Here is a 17,129-nt window from a genome sequence, read left to right as displayed (position 1 = left end):
AAATAATACCTTTTTTATTTTTAATAGAATGGTAGTTTATTAGAGTAAGTATAAATTGAGAAATTTTACACATTTTTCAAATGTAGAATTTTAGGCTGTGAATTTTTTTTAAATAAGTATTCTTGTCAATATAAAATTATTTTTTATTATTATTATTTTTACACTATTACATCTATAAAACTCTAAGCTAGTCTTGTTTTTTTAAAATCACACATTTGTTTCAACTGTAATTTGAGACTGAGGTTTGAGAAAAAAGTTAGTATCATTATTCAGCAACAAGCTTTACAAGAAAATGGAAAGTTATGTACTGTGGAAACTGAGGGCCTTCCTCAATAAGACTGCACCTACACAGAGTGGTAAGCGCAGCACGCCACTTCGTGTCTTAACAGCCCTGGTCCCTTGCTCATTTAAATTGGAAACCTGGTCTGAGCATGCCTCAGCGCTGTTTTTCGCCCATAAGAACCCACCTACAGGAAGGAAGAGACGACTGTGTGATCAAGGCAGGACCAAACACCTCCAAACCCAGGGATATTCCTGCATTCATGAATTAAGGCATCGCCAGAGAGACTTATTTATTGTGATACCCAGGGCCTTTAAGTTAAATGCCTAAGCACCATACACAGTGTATGAGGAAAGCTAAGTATCTTAAAATGGGATTTGCAACACAAGTGCTACCTGCAGGGAACCATGCAAGCTGGTAAAAAAAGAAACCCAGAAAAGGAGAGTTGCTTCTGTGCTGTTTGTGTGTGTGAGACACACAAACACTTCACTTTGGGTCAACCAGAAATGCCTACATCAAAGTGAATTCAAGCCTCAAAATCTTCAATGCACCATCACATTGGCTCACCCATGCTCCTACTTTAACTCGCCCACCCCCCCATCTTTTTTGTTGGTGTTTTTTTGTTGTTGTTTTTGTTGATTTAAAAAAAAAAAAAACAACACACACACACCAAAACCACAATACTAGAAGAGGTGCCTGGTTTTACATGGCTTCAGACGACACAGGAGAAGTAGGCTCTCCATGCCTTTCAGCCAGAGGAGGTTTAAACATACATCCCTCACAGCTCCCAAGATTACCACAGACTCCTTGATAACAACTATTCTAAAGCAAGGGACATGTTAACTCCTGGTAAAACAATGGTACTATTAGAAATAAATAAATAAATCAGGATTCATTGGATGAAATAGAGGGAGCCACAGTGAGAGCATGTTATATTAAGAGTCATTCAAAAATGCATAATCAGTCCTTGCAAAAAAACTATCAGAATCCTTCCCAGATGAGTGCCCTCATCGCAGGGCTTCAGAATTATACTCTTTCTTCCACCGCTTCTCTGGCCAAATGAACTTTGAATAGTAATACTGATTATTGCTGTTACTTGAGTAGTTAAACAAGTGAAGTAGAATACGGATCACTCCGGAAAACCTTTATTCAGAAGTAGCTGTGGCATTCTTCTGGGAAGTGGAAGATGTGGGTTTGAACATCCTAGTGATGAAATATGTCCTAAGTAAGTATTCACTGCAGCAAGCCAGTGTAGAAGACCTGTCAGCTAGCTTTTGTTTGTTTGTTTTAGTTTTTATGATAAGGGCAGTTCATGCTCTTTTTTCAAAGGGATGACAGACAAATTGAAACACAGGAGGTTCCACCTGAACGTCAGAAAACACTTTTATACTGCAAGAGTGACAGAGCACTGGACCAGGTTGCCCAGAGAGGTTGTGGAGTCACCACCCATGGAGATAGTTAAACTTGACTGGACGAGGTCCTGGGCAACCTGCTCCGGGTAACTCTGCTTCTCAAACCCAGAGCGGCTGGACGAGAGGGCCCCTTCCAACTTCAACCATTCTGTGGTTCAAGGTTAGATCAGAGATTTGGACTGTGAATCACAACATGTAGCCACAATTGTGTGCCACAGCCAAAGATGGGGAAGATATTAGAATATGGAACTTTTTTTTTGGGGGGGGGGGGGGGGGGAATCGTGGGGGAGGGTAGGGAGAGGGGGTGGATTTTGTTGTGTTTGTTTTTAATGTAAACAATATATGAGACTTTATACACAACATAGCAGCTGTTGTGGATCCTAGTCTGAGGGAAATAAGTCTTTCCTTGCACTGTATAGGGCTGGATTCCACTTCATGAGCCAAGACCCTATGACTTATGGGGCCCATCCTTATGCAATGCTCACTAATAATTTTGTTTAAACAGTTATTTTACGCTCTTCCATTCCCCCTCTGCTGCAAGAAAATTAATAATAAAAAAAAAATTATTCCAAAACACTGAGTCAAATAAAACGTCAATGTAAATCTCTTAAAATCCCACTGACTTCATGGAGATTGCATAGCATTTAAATTAGCACAGAACGGGGCCTATTGTGCTTAGCCTGAAAAAGCACACAGTCCTGAGACACTAAGAAATACATTTCGAAGTGCACACCAGGTTTTTAGCTATGTAGCTACCACCTAGAGCCATGCTTTGGGGAAAAAAAAAAAAAAATCCTATATTTTCTTGTATGATGTTTGTTTCTTATCGTTAAGGTTCATTTTAGCATGGTAAGTGTATTTCCATAAATGGACTTTTATGCTGAATAAAGACTATGTTTGTATTTTATGTAATTTAGAAGCTGCCTAACACCATCACACCCATTTGCCCTCTGTCCTACGCCCTATGTACTTTAGCTGTCATTTAATAGATTTACATTTACCATTAATTATCATCTGATAACTATGAGGCTATGGGTCAGAAATTAAGACTACCTCACAGAACAGCTTATTCAGCATTTCTACTAAAAACCAAACAAGAAACCCAAGACAAAACAACAACAAAAAAAACCATCAAAAAACCACAAAACATAAAACCAAGTAGCAAGAATTACTGGTTAGGATCCAAAAAAAGTTTTCCAAGACAGTCAGTCTTGGTTGTTTTGGTTTTTGCGCCCCCCCCCTCCCCCCCCAAAAAAACCCAAAAACCAACCAATAATACTTTTAGACAATCTTCACCAAATTAATTTTCCTAACTTGTTTTTAACACATTATGTCAGCAGATAGACTATATCTCTAAGGTTCCACATACAAAATCGATTTAGCTCAAGATAAAACTGTATATTGGCTATTTACTCTGGGTACTGTATATTCTTGTTCTATTTTATGCTTTCAAATTGATTTCTTGTATTTTTCTCTGTATTAAAAATTAGAGCAATGAAGAGTATTTGAGTCTGATCAATTTGCAGTGGTTATCTCACCCCAATTTTAGTTGAGTTTTGACTGGTTTGAGAAAAACACACACCTATTCTCTTAATAAGCTTTTAGACAGTAGAAGTTGCCACTTCATGATAATAAAGGCAAAATTGAGTTTTAGGTTATAACTATCTAACTGTAGTACAGAAGGTTATTTTCCATAGAAGCCAGAAACATAACAGAGAAAATGCCTACAAACACTGCATGAAACGTGATATTTCATTAATATTTGTATCCCCTGCTCCTTGGTATGTGTGCTATAAGATGCTGCTGCTGTGTGCATTCTCGCACCTGACCTTGGTTTTTAGAGGTCGCATACTTTCCCTAAAAAGTTCAAAGGCATCACCTCAGATGTGAAAGGATTATAAGGTGCTGCGTTTGCACATCAGACAGCTCATCTTCCTATCTTTATGTGTCACTAAACTCTAGATGGATTCATCATACAACTTGAGGTGGAACTTAAGTGCATTTACATACATGTGGAACGTGTAAGCTATGACTAATTTTAACTCACAGGGCAGAATTTAAATAATTAGTTACAAGAAGTCAAACTAAAGGAAAAAAGGAGGAAAGAGATGGTTAGAGGCAGAGTAGTAAATTGTTCCATTTTTGCAGGTAATCTAAATGCAAACTAGAAGCAACTTATCATGAGAATGGATTTTCCACCATCTGGTCAAATAACAGGGGATTTGTCTAGTGGCAAGCAAAGAATGGAATGATGTGAGAAAGATTAGCGGGCAAGTCCTACAGTTGGCTAAAATGTATTTTGTGCAAACAAGAACAGATGACGCCTTAACAATTACACCTGTCAAAAACTCCAGAAAGCAATCCATCTCTGAACAGCCCAGTTGAAAACAGGCTAGTTCATAACAAAATGAATTTTTTTAAACAATTGCCAGCCATAACAGTTTGATGCATGACAAGCTTAGGAAGTCGCATTCCACGTACAACTGAAACCTTAACTAACTGGAACCTGCTTTTCTCTGATAAGTAAGATATTAAACTATTAAAAAAAAAAAAAAAAACAAAACCACAAAACCCAAACACCACCTCTTAAGTGAAGTACAAATAGCTAACAATCTTGGAAAACATGAAAATTCAGAGTTAAGGCTGACATATAGGTAGAGACTATAATTCCAATATGTCCTATGTGAATTGGTACAATAAGGCTCTTAGAAAAATGCCTTTTTTTTTGTGGGAGTCAAAAATACCAGATAGTACCTTGACTGACACCTTTTGCGCAGAATTAGGACAGTTCCTAGAATTACAATCCTTTCTAAATATAGATATGAAGCCTATGAAGCCTTAAAATTACTACCTTATATACATCCTGCCAGGAGGGAGTATTCTAAGTAATAATGTTTTCTGTAGAGATCTAATTTCTTTCTTCAGAAAATATATAATCTTAAGGTGCAAGAATATTTTACAACAATTCCAAGGTGACTTTCTTTAAAATTAACTCTGATTATATATACATGCCTAATGTTTCAGCATCCAAACTTAACATTTACTAATACTCGGTTTTTAAAAAAGTCCTAGTTCCCTATAGAAGATGAAGAAAATAGCTCATATATCTATTCAGAGGGGATGGTGAAATAAGACTATCCCAGCATTAATGTTTTTCTATTGTTGGGTCTCTGGCTTTCACATATTCAAGCAGAACTTGTTACTTCATTAAGCAATATTAAGAAAGGGACTTCATGAAAGAATTTATAGAAAGTCATAGAAAGGACAATCAAGAAAATAGATTTTTATCCATTCAAGTCTAATGTCTTCAAAGAATGACAGTAAAGTTATTTAAGGTAAACTGAGTACATCAGCAAAGCATATATCAAGGCCATCCAAGAACCACAGACGTACATTCTTCTCATTGGTATTAGCCATTTAACTTTCAGCAGAAGTCTGTATACTTACTAAAAATAGGATTTCAATATAGAAAAATGAAGAAGCTTTGAAAGAGATTAGATTATTCGTCCCATATCCCCCATCCTCTTTACCAGAGATGCAAGTTCAAAGGTAGCAGGCCAATCCATAGGCCTGATTTCTCATTGTGATTGAAAATTCTAAGATTTGGCAACATCTGTATTTAGAAGATGTTAGGAACCAGACTACTCCTCTTGTTCTTTTTTAATATACATTGCAAATCACCACAATATTCAACAACTAGCCAAGTATAAATAATTTGTCCATACAATTTTTGTAGCAGCATTACACCTGTTTAAAAAGATGATTGTCCTCTTTCTTGCAAGAACGACAGATCAAACATCCAGACTGATTTTTTAAAATTGTGTTGGTTACTTTTTCCCCTGCCCCCAACCCAACATATTTCTGTCAGCAGACTCCAGCAAGGCAAGTCAGAGATGAGCTGGAGGCGCTGCTTTCTTCTTCCTCTTAAAACAGCATGGAGATAATTTGTGGCGGTTGTTCATCTATTTTGAATTTTCTCTCTCATGAGAGAGACAAAGAATAGCATTTCGCCATTCTTCATATTCGGATAGGCCAGAAGAACAGCTACAGAGCAAATGACCCTCAGCATTATATGTATGCTGTTGGTCTAAGACAAAGCTGGGTCTCAGGCTCCCTGTTGTCCTAGTGTAGATGAGAGCTCACTGAATGCAACACGGCCAACAGGGAAAGCCATCAACTGTTGTAACTGCAGACTTCATGGACAGGAGTTAGCTGACAGTTCTTACTAAACATGGCAATTTGAAAGTTCTGCTGGGTTCTTGAGCATTCTTGGGGAGACTTAGTAGGCTTGTAGCAAATAATTTATTATTTATTTTATTTTATTGTCCCTGCCTCATTTTGGCTGCATAACTGTGGTAAGGTTCAGATCTGGTGCTTAGAGTTAAATCTGGTCATTTAATTTCCAGACACTGAAACATTTTTCCCATTAAATATTTGAAAATAAGCCAGAAATTTTGCAAGGTCTACCTTCCTTTTCGTTAACTTTGTTCCTGTCTTCTAAGAATCCCCAGATAATTCTTGGCAGAGATCAAAGTGCTAAGATTAACCCTGTGATTCTTATACACCACTGATTTCTGCTTCTTTTCCATGCCTGCACAGATCAGCATAATTTTTCAAGCTTGTAGTAGTAACACAAGCTTGGTGTTGGAAGCATTTTCTGTGTAGGAAAGCTCTTGTATTCAGGGATTCACCTCCTCATCAGTAAAAGTAGCATGAATTAGAGATTCCTCCCTCAGAATTGAGAAAGTTGTTCTAAACAGCTTATCTCCTCTGTTCTTACCTTAATAACAGCACAGTAACATTACTTCCAGAGGACAAGGGGGTTTTCATTGAAAACTTAGGGATGAAGAGTGTGAGGGCCCAGATTCAGACAGCCCTAGGCCTCAATTTTCAGAGACAGTTGGTCATTGGGAAACATAAGACTTGAATCTGCTTCAAGGTTTCTGATTTATGTGATTTTTTTTTTTTTTTTACACAAACATTAAATCATTTTGTTAGCCTTTTCTATTTTATGAACATATAAACTTCAGAATTTTAACATAAGGACAGTACTTTTAACATAAGGAAAGAAAAACCAAATTTCCATGCCACAGCCAAAAAGTTAAGTGACACCAGCCATGGAAATAGAAGAGATTACAAAAACTCAGATGTACTTGAAATTTCCAAATTAAAATTTGTCTCTGTCATCTTTGCTTTGACCTCTGGCCAGTTTTTCCCCTATATCGCTTCAGCTTTCTCCAGATTCTCTTTCCTCACTTTCTTATTTCTTTCATTTTTGCACATAGACAACTTTAGAATGAGGTCCTGCCACTTTTTTTTTTTAAGCTACACACATGAGTAACTTTAACGGAGTAGTTATATTCATACTTTCTTTTTTAAAATTAAGTATTTTAAAGCGAAAACATAGGAAAAAACACCTGCTCTGAGGTTAAGAGTATTACAGAAGTGCATCCAGTTAGTAGTTGGCTCATATGGACCTCAGCATACATAGTTCTATCACTTTTTTAATTTTTCTGAAATCGTTTACATAAAGATCATCAGGGACCTCTGCCTAGGAGACAAGATACACAAAACACTTGGACAGTTAATTCTTACATAGGAACCTAACTTCATATTGATTACATAGGAAGTTTAGCACCTGCTTACAAGTTAAGAAGTTGAATAGTAAGTCTTGTCCTGGGTCCTTTATAACTACAAATATCTGCAGCTGAGAAAGACTGTGAGGTGAAGCCCAAGGTCACCGAGCAGGTCAGTATCAGACAGAAGTGAAATGAGGTCTTGAATTCCCAACCCTTCGCCCATCCTCTGCTGAAATGGTGAATGTCCTCAATACTTCAACAAACATCAAATCCTTTCTGAATCTTCCTACATTTTTGATATCAAGGATGTACAGGGCAATGAAATTCAATAATTAATCATACAGTGTAGGGAGTGAGGTTGAGTACATTTTTGTATTCTTAAATTGTCAACTTTGAATTTTTGAATTTTACTTTATATCTGCTCACCTCTCCCATTATAAACACAGTAAATGGGAGCATTCAGTGTATATCTCTGTTAGTATGTACGTACAGTGTTCATCTCCGATCTTATTTCTTTTGATACTTACCCAGTCTCTTCAGCCTCTTCGTGTTAAACACAAATGATTTTAGTTGTTTCAGACTGGCTCTATTTTGCTATCTCTTTCTCACAGCGATCAGAACTGAACACGTTATTCAAGTGATGTCATACCATCGATCTACATACCACAATATATTTGTTGTAATGCTCACACTATTAGATGCATCACACATTAGATGCATTTTCAATGCTATTTTCTACTCCATCCCTCAATACAGCTTAACATTTTGTTTGCTTTTATGTTTAGTGTTGCACACTAAAGCAAAGATTGTCACTGAGCTGCCCACAGTGACACCCAGGCATATTTCCTCTAGGTTATAGTTAATTTAGAACCCAGCAATGTGTATGAGTAGTTTAAATTGTTTTTTTCCAATGTGCACTACGTTTCATCTGTCAGCAATGAATCATTTGGCATTATGCTGCCTGTTAGCTCAGTGAGGTGCCTCCGAAGTCCCTCACAGTTTCTTCTAATCTCTACAAAACTAAGCAGAAGTGAGCTTCTTCCATATCTTATTCCCTTTTTAAAAGGCTCATAAATGTATTAAATTTTCCGCAAAAAAATTTCTAATGGGGGACACTTTCAGAACCTTTTGATAGAAATATCACACCATTTTTTTTCTTATTCCAATTAATATTTGATAACAAATTTCTAATAGATTAGAAAGGCGCTGTTTTCAAGCCTAGGAGTCATTCTTGTTTCTTCTATACGTTTAAGTTCTAAACAATTTTTTTCATTTTACAAAAAAGCATTCAAATTTTATTTGAAAGTCGACAAAAGAAAAGCTTTTAAGTTAGTTTTACTCGTATTGTTACTGGGATAAGCAAAGTATTCTTTTAAAATGCTTGGACCCTCATTTTGCCATTGTTTTGGCAAAGAATAGAAGCAGTAGCAGAACCAGTCCTGTAGGGCTAAATGCAATCTTCAGTCCATAATTTGAGAGGTCTGTATAGGACTGTAGGTTTCATTCCCTGATATCAGAATGAGAGGGGGAAAAAAAAAACCAAACAACAAACAGCTGCTGATGCTATAAGACCTGACCCCACACGTTGAAAGTCCATGGCCTCAGTGCCCCGGTTTATACAGTATTTTTTGCTGGTGGATTCACGTAGTTACTACCTATCCATTTCCACTGACAGGATCTCCTAGAACAACATGATGCAGGGAGGTCTCATGCAGAGCTCTGTAGAACAGTGGGGCAAAGGGTTTTCCTCCTGCATGTCACTACTGAAGTTTTTCAGACCCCTCAGATGAGGGGATAGGATTGTCCAGTTTAGCAGGTTTACCTCAAGTTTTTCCTTCTTTTTTTTTTTTTTAAATAAATAATTTGCCTCCAAAACCTTTATGTCAGTTTCATGCTGTCATTTTGATGTTTCTGTTTCGGGAACAAAAAGTAAACAGGTGAAATTCGTAAGTAATATCTTGACACATGTATTCTATTCATTATAACAATTAAATTTACAAAGGTAGGGAATATGCTTCTGAGAATAAGCTTCCTGAAGTTTGACTTGGGCTGAAGCCAAAACATTTCAGGTTTAGTACTCAGGAGTATTATTTAGAAGATAAATTGCTTGATATCAGATTTTGGGAAAGGCAGAATTAGCATCAAGTCTTGTTGCACAGTAATTCATTGGAGGGAACATACACCATATTACTTGCTCATATTCACAATAATAATTAAAAAACCTCTGGCTAAGGGAATTTAACTTTAATAAAATGTTTGAAAAATGCTGTCTGGGAGTATTCCATGAAAGAAGAAGTGTGAGATACTCTCCACTTTATTTTTAGGTTAGCATACTATTCTGCTACTTCAAAAAAATTTTGAGCAGTATATAGTCTTATAAATCTTGCGCCGTTAAAACTGATTATTCCTATGAATGGCAGACCCCTATTATTGATCTTGAACTTCTGAGTGACAAGAACAGTTTTTGAACCACTGTGTGGTAATTCCTCACAAAATACACTCTCACAGAAAGATTATACTCAACTAAAACTGTGTTTACAAAGAAACAAACAGCAGCAGCAACATGGAAATATGAGATACTTATTTTCCTTTTGCTTACTTGGAGCCTAAGTTTCTGCAGATGCTGAACCTATGCCTGTAGCACTACACGTGCAGAAATGGGCATGCACACCATTCCCATACACACACCTGAACGCAAATTGTCTCCTAAGTAACAAAAATTCTCCCTCCTGTCTTGCAAGCGCAATTTCCATTTTTTGGTATGGAAATACGATTTTTATGCAACACTGTAAGCAACCACATCAACTGGTGTTTGTTTGCAGATAAGTGAATGGGGATATTATTCCTTGAAACTGCACTATTGTACACATACCTGTTTTTTAATATTGGGTTGAGCTGAATATGTTGCGTTATGTTCCTTCATCCGTGATTAGAGTACAACATGTTTAAATTACTTTTAAAAACAAACAACTAACAGATCAATCTAAAATTAATGAAAATGAGCCTGAATTTGTACAGGAAACCATAGATGTCGTTTAGCAGTTGAAAAGGATGACATTGATGTTAAGGAATAAATGGTCTTGGTAACTAGTGCTCAAATATAGAAACTCATTGCCTACTGCTGACTTGGACCTATTCTGATAGATATCGAAAAGATAGACATCTTTTTGATATACACCTCATCGTGAACAATGAGTGAAAACATAAGGCAATCTAAATGTATTAATGGAGAGAAAACAGCTGGTGGCACTGAAAGCCTCAGAGAATAATGCAGTAGAACTTTTATTTTTTTTAAGAAGCATTTCAACTTGCTTAGAAGAGGAGAAGAATAAAAAAAGCTTCCCAGCAGTGCCACCTGTTTATTTTATATTTGATTCCTGGTTGTCTGATTCTTATGAGCCCATTTAGGCATGTTTTAAGAGAACTCTTAAAACAGTTTGATTTTTTTGTTGTTGGTCGCTTGTTTTTTGTTTGGGTGGGGATTTCTTCATTTTGTTTTTTAATACCACTTCTGTACAGTGAGACTGCATCAGTAAGTATGTCTTGAGTCCCTATGCTACAATGATTACATTTCCAAAACGTGACGAGTTTTACATACCTAAGTTCTCCAAATAAAGGTGACAGTAACAGTAAAACTCTAATACTGTAAAGATCACTGGAACATGTTCCAAACAGGTATCACTTAGTAAACAGATATTATTTCAGTAACATACTACTTAGCCTGACACTAGTGAGTCACAGTCACTCTTATGGTTCTTTGCATCATACAGACACCATTATTATACATCTCTCCCTTCCCAGATTCTGGTGATATAAGAAATCTAAGCTGATAACAGCCTGAATTAATATGTGAAGGAGCAACAAAAGAATTAGGTTATTTATATAGTTAAGTGTTGTTAAAAATGTATATAGAGAGCAATATTCTCTCTCACTAATATCATTGTAAACAGTTTCATAAGTGAAATTCAGACAGTACATTTTATCGTTACAGGGTTTAGCGTTGCTTAGTAAACTACATTATGTTGAAAGCTGATTTTTACTTCACTCATGATGCCAAGATTGCTACAGTCGCATTTTTTGTTTTGGGGAGAAGAATGGCAGAGGAATACTCCATTAAGAGACATTAATTTCATAACAAAAATCTGCGGCTATCCTATTTCCTACCACAAAATTTTGGAAAAAATGAATGCTTATCCAGCAGTTCATGCAGCTTTTTGATTTCAAAGCCAGTAAAGGCTATTAAAGTAATCTAGCTAACAGCACAATAGACTGCTTGGTGCAAGCATAAATGCCCATTATATCTTCAATTTGTCTTTGCTTTCAGTAATCCTCCGTTAAATCATGCTCATAAATAAATAAATAAATAAATGTCTTCAAAATGCTGATATTTGCTGATCACTGTTAGTTAGTAATCAGATGTACAGAATGTATTTTCCTCTCTGTTTTGATTTTTTTATTTTTAAGCAAAGGATTAGGTTTTGCTTAGTTTTGCAACAGCTTTAAGACATCTTAGTTCAAGAAACAGTCCTCTTCCCTTGAACGTACGCACTGTCCAATACGTTTTTTTCCTTTGAAAATTCAAATGGTATTAAAAAAAATAAAATTGTATCCTATTAGCCAGTGATAAAGTCAAAGAAAAATGTGTTTCCACTTAAAAATAGCATTAATAGTCTTCTGAAGTATTTGCTATGTTTCTCCTCTTCCATAACAACATAAACTTTATCAGATACATTTAGGAACAGAACTCCCGTGTCTTCTCGGGGAGAAATTATTCTGGCTGCATACATACTGTACATGCTATTGAAAATGTTTAATAATAGAAGACCATGCACTTTCATGTAATTCGTAATTAGAAGATGACTACAACTGCATTATTTAAAATCAAGCCTTTGTTATCAGCACCAGTTTTAGACAGAAGCTGAGAATCATTTGTGAGCTGTGGCAGACCCAGACTGTTCAAAGCAATTGCTGTTCAGCATGAAAGCTGCAATGGAGGTCACAGAACAGGTCAGGAGGAAAGATAGTGTATCGATTTCACACCAGGAATAGAGGCGAAGCGAGGGCCCACTGTTGCTGCATGTGATGTATTTCACTTCAGTTTAAGGCACATTTCATTCCAATTCAAGAGGGGGTGGGGAGCAAAGGGCGAGTGGATTTCACACTGAATCATGATGAATTCTGGACTCATGTATTCCAGTAAATATCTCCTTCCTGACATTAAGTATTTCTATAGCAGTGTGAATACAATGGAAATTAGACTGCAACCAGATAGCAGAAAAGGACTCCGGAAAAAAAAAAAACAAACACAAAACCAAAACAACCGAAAAACCACAAAACCTGTGTAAGATTAGGTCTACACCCTCCCAGCTTAGTATACACAAATGCTACCTCAAACGCAGCAAACTGTTATAGATGAAGGCTATTAATGAAAACTGTACTTTGTTCCAATATTCATGCTGCTGAAGACAACTGTATACAATATTCCAATCTTTTATTAAAACATCGTTAAGCCACATAAACCTAAGCCAAAAGTCTTCAAAAACTAAAGGACAGAAAGTCTGTTCACACAAACCTCCCAGCTACGCACACACACAAAGGCATGCTCAGTGCAAAGAAAACACCAAGTCCTGACAAAAAGCATCAGTATAGTAAACATGTAAAAAGGTAGTGCACAACTGTATTTTGTTTCATTTTATTTTCAAACTGATATTCCAAATAACCCTGAGTACTCCAGCAAAGGATATTAGCGACTATCCCTAACTGTTTTGCTGAACAGTGTGGATGATTATTTATATTTTGTCACCTAGTTGTAGTGGGAGCTTCTCTCCCCCACCCTTTCTTTTTAATTAAAAAAAAAAAAAAAAAGGAAAAAAAGAAAAATCAGTTCTCATGAGTAAAGCATTAAATGTAACTAGAGGGATATTTCTCAAGTTATTTGGATAATAGGCTAGCCTTTTTTCAATTTTTTTTCCAGCACCGGGAAACTGAATTTCCAGTACTTTTGCCCAGTACATTGTAAAAGTGTCAACTCCCAAACTGTTGAGATCACATACAGGGGAACGGTAAAATGGTAAAAACTGTAAGGATAAAGTGCTCTTTCCCTCCCCCAATGTTACTTTGCATAATTTGTTCTCTGGAAAACTGCTGTGCTTTTGAAATGCTCCGACTCTGCTATTCTGCTGGTGACAGTATTTTACAACTTTTCTAGATCTTTATACTGGCTCCATAATACTGGCAAAATAGCCAGACACTGACATATTTCAGAACAAAAGAGGACTGTATTTGAGACTGCACAGAGATTTCCTATTAAATTATTTATATTAGTTCACTTCCACGTCATTATTTCTTTTCAACTGTTCTAAGGCATCAATGTCAGCTTCTTGAACCCTCTCATGAAAGCTTTGCTGTCATCAGGGTCTATTTCAGCATCCTTAATTCTGCATAAGGAATCAGTTACCCAGCAAGTTTCCAATCACAAAGGGCCAGATGCTCCTCTCTGCAACACGCTGGAGCTGGGCAGACGGGCCCCTCACTAAGACAGAGGAGGGCAAAAGGTGGCCGTGCAGTGTGTGTGTGTACTACTGGCCTGCCACAAAACAGCTGAGACTGCTGTGCATGAAGAGGAAAAAAAAAAATTTCAAACAGTGGCTACGGTTAACAAACTGAAGTGATGGCAGAGATCAGCTACTCCATGCAGAATGATCCACAAGGAAATGTCATTAACTTGCACTGCAAAATTCCATCATAGTTACCGCTTCTCTCTTCAACTTCCATAACGCTGTGCTGCAATTGTATAGAAATCTTACGCGGCCTTGAGCGAGGCTTCAATGGATTAGCACCTGCTGGCTATGGACAAAGTCAAAACCCACTAATGCTATTTGATCTCCAGATTCCTGCTGACACCATGCATCATACAATTCTTGTCTCCTCTGATACGTGAAGTATAGTTAAACTGCCTGTGATGGTTCCTCTCAGGAACATCCAAAAGCATGGTGGTGCTTAGGATTGCTTCCTAAAGACCATGAACTGCAGAGTAGCTGCAGACTCAGTTCCATAAGCAGAGGGCAAGAGGACAGACATTTCTCTAGCCTCACAGTGCTAGTATCCAAAGCTACCTCTTCCCATTAAGAACGGACAATAGGAGCATCAGGATATTTTTAATTTCACATCTGTTACTGGATTCCCAGATAGTACCGGTAGCCAAAATGAAGTTGTTTTCCCATTTACAGCTGGACAGAGGATTGCTATTTTTTAAAAGGACAAGAACCTTAGCAAGAGAATAAATCATTAATACAACAATAGACTAAGCTATTTTAACATGCAGTTTTGAAAACAGAGCCTCCAAGCTACCCATATGGAATAGACTGTAAATCCCAAATAGTTAAACAAAACCAAAACACAGTAATTCAACACAATCCACAATGATTGCCTATCATACAGCAGGCCCAATTTCAATTCCAAGTCTAATCAGAAGTTCAGTGACCTCAGTGGCACGGGTTCCCGCTTTTTTATATACTCACACACCTCCACACACACCCCAAACACCAGCAGAGCAGCTACGCTTAACTGGGACACACCAGCTGTCATACGGGGAAAGCGCACAGCTACAGGAGTCGCTTGCGTTAAGAGTTCGAGCCCAGCCCGAGGCTTACACACACCACAGAAGGGTCCTTGGTGGCCACTGCTGTGGATATTCCTCGGGCAGGAAAGAACACATCAGGTGATGTGGCACCACAGTGGGGATTCCTCAGAAACACAATGCCAACAGCTGTACCAGCTGCTACCACAGGCTCCATGGCTGGGGAAACACGTGGCAGGAGCGCCAATCGTACCATCAGCTGGAATAGTTACTGTGGTGTGGGCTAGAGAGGCAGGAAGCTGTTGCATTCCCCAAAATTTCTAACCCCTGTATTTCTTACTACTGGAACAATGTTCTACCATTCCCTCAAAGTCCTCCATCACCCCATTAACTGAAATAACCCGTGCTGTCAAAAAAACAAAAAAAAAAAGGTAGATTAAAGATTTAAAGAAGTCTGAAAACTGAGTATAGTTTTCTCTTCGAGACTGTGAGGGATGGAAATGAGAAAGAAAAGAGATAAGCAAAGGGGCTTGGGTTAAGTTCAATTAGCAGTAAAGCATGCTCAGGAAAGGTGTGTGCATAAAATACAGGCCTCAGGGAATAATGGTGGTAAATAGACAAATTAAACTTCAAGAGTCTTCCTAACCTTTCATACATATAATTATTTTTTTTTTAATATTTACTGAGTATAAAAGGATCAGCCTTAGACCCTTGCAATGAAAGTGATAAATGGTCATATTGCTTGTGTGTTAATTAATACTAACCCCTCTCTGGATAACCAAAAAAAAATATGCAAGGAAAGAAAACAACACACACAAGAAAAACTCAAGCCCTTATGGATGCAATATACGTGCTTTTAAGCAAAGGGAGCCTGGCAGGTGGGTGTGTTCCAAATAAACTGCACTTACTTTCTATACGGAAACAACAACCTGAAAAAATGAAACTCAATCAAGTGCAAAGCATTAAATTGCATCTTTACTTGTAAGATACTTTTACCAAAACATTCAGCCACTTCAGCAACAATCTCATCCAAACTACAATATTTGGAGTAAATGGTGTGAATAGAAACTTTCGGTTCTACACTAGGCATTTTCAGAGATTGACCTAAAACACAGTGAGCTTCTGCACAGTCGACTTAATCCCTAGAGAAGAAGAAAACTTGCTAGAAGCATACCTTTACAACACTGTCTCTTAATCCACACCACTTGCGATTTGCTTGGGTTGGTTGTGGTGGGTTTTTTTTGGTTTCTTGTTTTTTAAAAGAAGGATACCAAAATACAGCAGATCTCAGTTATACAAAAATATAACAATCACAGAGTTCTTCTGAGAATGAACCAGCATTCCATATTAAATCATACCAAGACTGTTGAAAAGTCAGCACTGAACCGAACACATTAAAAACCACAAAAAACCTCACAAAAAACATCCGCGAAAAAAACCCCTCAGATTCACACGTAATCAACTCAAGTCCTGAAAAGAACTGTGTGGCCTGACAGTCTGTACTTTCTGTAGAGGATTACTAAGGATTATATGTAATTAGCCATAATTGCACATTATTTTTCCTCAGTTTTATAAAGGAGGACAACCGATATGGATTCTCTCTGGTTTCTAATAACATTTTGTCCCCTGAATCTTAACAGTAATTTCTAATTTTGCACTGAAAATGATTATGAAAAAACTTCTGGGATTTCCACTGAGCACAAGTAGCAAGACTCAGTTCAAAACCGGTATCAGAACAACTAATCAAAGACCATGCTGCAATTGCTGTCTGCTTGCTTAATGATGACTTAAAATGAACTGGCTTTCTGTTAGAGCAAAACACTCATGGATTTGATGTTTCAGAAAAAGGACTGTAAGATAATGAGTATTTTTAGTATTGTCATTTATTGAAAGCATAGAGAGTACTATTAGTCCTTCCAATTCTGAACACTTTCGTATTGCGTAATTCAAGGATGAGAAGGTTGTGAACAGTGGTTTTGAAAAGATATTTTAGGTCTTCTAGTTTTAGAAGCGGCACATAAAACCAAAATGCCTTTTTGGATGCCTTGGCACAAGAAAAAAAAAAAAGCAAAGAAAAACATGAAATGCAAGCAACATACTTTTTATGTGATATTAAAGAAAAAAGCACCGTATCTTTCACATTTTATGTCCTAAGTAGGTTTAAGTACTGCCTATTACTTGTCAAGAATTCAATAGCAAATAGAAACTTTCCAGGTTGACGTGCTGGGGCAGAGCAAGGTCATTCTTTAAAGCATTTGCTCCCTTGAGAGGAAAACCTG

At 37.1% G+C, this 17,129-nt stretch overlaps 1 protein-coding gene across 7 annotated transcripts in view; it reads right to left on the bottom strand.

The window, feature by feature from the left end:
- Window positions 1-17,129, bottom strand: part of NPAS3 (neuronal PAS domain protein 3) — a 627,172-nt gene that overhangs the window by 540,662 nt on the left and 69,381 nt on the right. The gene's annotated exons all lie outside the window — the stretch shown is intronic.

The sequence above is a fragment of the Larus michahellis genome, chromosome 4 (genome assembly GCF_964199755.1).
Source record: "Larus michahellis chromosome 4, bLarMic1.1, whole genome shotgun sequence".
Lineage (NCBI taxonomy): Eukaryota > Metazoa > Chordata > Aves > Charadriiformes > Laridae > Larus > Larus michahellis.
Note: the sequence above shows the minus strand (reverse complement) of the source record. Positions and strands in the feature narration are given on the sequence as shown.